Below are 3163 nucleotides of genomic sequence, written 5' to 3'. Positions count from 1 at the left end.
ATGATAGGTTGCATGTTAGTTAGAATTTGTACATATTCTTACCACTTCTTTCATATTAGGACTACTTGGTTATGGTGATGAATTCTTTTCCAAAAAAAAAAAAAAAACTATGTTTTTAGGGTAACCTACCAATTTGAAAATTTTTTGTTGAACTTGCTTGAAAGAATTTATTTTGGAACATGGTTTTGAGCTAAGAACACAAGCTTGTGAGATTTGAGCCTAATGGTGTGGTTACATCTTATAACCACTTATTTTCCTTCTTGCGTGTAATTGTTCTCTTTCTATGATTGTAATCTTTGATTTGTTTGAATCTATATGTCCCATTATTCCTTGTATTCATGCATTTATATGATTGAGGCCATCATTTTATTAGCTCACTTATCCAAATAGCCTTACCTTTTACTCTCCTTTGTTAGCCGATTTTGAGCCTACGCTTAACCCACTTGTTCTTATTTTAGCACCTTACAAGCCTTAAAGCGGAAAACAATGAATGTACTTTATTTGGATCTTTGATTGGCTTAGGCTAGTGAGTGTGAGTGTCATCCAAGAGTGGGAAAACTTTGGGACATTGGTTGGGATAAAAGGGTGTTTGTGTTTTGTATTTTTATATTGGGGAATTGGTACATACTCATGTATTGATTAAATGTATAGACCTTATGCATTAATGTTCCTGTATATAGTTTGAAAGAAAAAAAAAATAAAAGTGAAAAAGAAAAAAAAAAGAAAAGAAAAGAAAATAAAATGTATGTAGAAAAAGAAAGAAAAAAAAAAAGAAGAGCAATAAAGGGGACAAAATGCCCCAAAATGAAGCTCAATAAGAATCAATGCATAACTGTTGTGAAATGAAAAGAAAATGCATGAGTATGTGAAAAAGTGAGGAATGGGTAGTTAGATTAGTACTTAATTGTATAGGTCATTATATAGGTTAGGTGGGAAAGTTTATGTTAATCAAAGATTCAAATCCTTAAGTCCACTAGCCATATATGATCCTACCTTGACCCTAACCCCATTACAACCTAAAGAAAAGACCTCATGATACATGTATGCATGCATTGAATAATTGTTGATTGTTAGAAGAAAAACAAATCTTGGAAAGCATGATTAGGGGAGAATTGAGAGAATCAACCCCAAACACCGAGCGACTAGAGTGCAAACACTCCCGGTGAGGGTTTGATGCTCAATTCCTTGATTCCCGGCTTTTAAATACTTCGGTTTATAGGTTTTAGGGGTTTGTACTTGTGACAAACGAATTTTTGCATGAAAGGATTATTGTTGGTTTAGAGACTATACTTCAACGAGATTTTATTTGTGAAATTCTAAACCGTCAAAAATTCATTCGTCATGTTGCCAACCAAATCACATACTAGGTCCCGAGCTTATTACTGGTCGGAATGAATGCATACTGTCTTTTCTTATTGAAATGGTTGATAAGGGTGGGTTAGTGTCTGTATCTGACTTACTCCCCTGGGAGGATAACAGATCGGCTGTTTTGGACTATCTAGGTGAGGAATTTTGTGAATGTAGGCTTTTTCATGTGAGATATGTTTGTTCGGATATTTATATATGCTACTTATGTTTTGTTTTTGTTTTTTTTTTTTTGTAGCGGGGAAGTATCCTGGGGTATCGGCCTCAAGCCTAAGGTCTCGGTTCAAGGCGAAGAATTTTGAAGGTTCCTCTTTAAACCTCGAAAAGGTTGATGGTGGGGCCGAGGTTAACCAACCTTTGAAGAAAAAGGGAATCGTGTTTAAGAAAAGGAAAACAGATTTGGTGGATTTGGATGGTGGAGGAAGTAAGCAAGAAATGTTATTACTAGAGGATTTGTCGAGTTTTACCTTGAAACAAGAAAAGTTGCATGCTTTTGATAATGAAAGAGAGAGCTCTTCTGTTTGGTGTCCGAAGTTTCCTTTTAATGTTGTTGCTGATGATGTCGTTCAATCATCTACCGATGTTTCTTTGGTGGAGGAGGTCGGGGACATAGGAGTCGATCAATTTCTGCAGATGAGTTTTCTTTTCCAGTCTTACTGATTTGTACAGAAAATAATATAGTTACTTACTCATTGCCTTTTTAAATTGTAGGTACTGGGTTTTCGGCTTGCCAGTATTGGTCGCAGTCAAGAGAAGAAACACAAAAAGTTCTCATATGATGCTTCTGCAGCTGTTGCTCTAAAAGAGGAGCTTCTGTTGAAGGACAAGGCCTTATCTGATCTGAAAGAGAAATTTGCTGAAGTTGAAAGTGAATTAAAGAGTGAAAAAGAAGGTCGGGAGAAGACAGTTGAATTGTTGGCGAAGAAGGAAGATGAACTCAGCAGTCTAAGTAATCGAGTTATTGAATTGACCTCTAAAATGAAGGAAATGGAGAATGCCAAAGAGGGTGACATTCTGGATGCGTTTGCAGATGGGTTTGAGCGAGCTGTTAACCAGGCAAAATTTCTTGTACCTAAGGGGGATTTCTCTGCTATGGATCCTGGAAAAATAATTCGCGAAGGCGAGCTTGTTGATGATGAGGAAGCTGCCGAGGAAGGCGATGATAACTTAGCTTATTAGGGTTTTTTTTTGTTCATCATTTTGGGTTGTGTTTTGCAGAGGGCTCTGACTTGCCTCTTACTTTTTGGAATAGGAACTGTTATTTCTGTATGTACTGGAAACTTTGTTTGTTATTGCTGAATGTTTGTTATGATTCTGTCTTATCCTTATGAGGATATCTTGACTGTATTGTTATTTAAGCGTTTGGTATTGCTTAAATGTTGCGCATTCGTGATTGAATAATGCGACTTTGTTATGTGGTTTGCAACCCTTTTGTAAAAGGTCGTCGTGGTCTGATAGTTCGGTAACATCTTTTAACTTGAAAAAGGCATAAAAATTTGTTAAAAATGTTGGGATTTACTTATAAACAGTACCTTGACATCTTATATGTCGGTAAGCTAGCCTCGTTAAAACCTTCTTGAGCAAAACCTCTTTTGGGAAAAATCTCAAGATAGGAAAAAGAGTACTAGCGTGCTGTTGTCCTTAACTGTAGTATTGTTTTAAGGAGTGTACATTCCATGTGCTGGAGATTTTGTCTCCATCTAAATGCTCTAACTTGTAGGCGCCTTTTCCTATAACTTCACATATTCGGTATGGACCATCCCAAGTTGCTGCGAGCTTTCCGTGGGTGGAAGGTCGG

The sequence above is a fragment of the Arachis ipaensis genome, chromosome B04 (genome assembly GCF_000816755.2).
Source record: "Arachis ipaensis cultivar K30076 chromosome B04, Araip1.1, whole genome shotgun sequence".
Classification (NCBI taxonomy): domain Eukaryota; kingdom Viridiplantae; phylum Streptophyta; class Magnoliopsida; order Fabales; family Fabaceae; genus Arachis; species Arachis ipaensis.
Note: the sequence above shows the minus strand (reverse complement) of the source record.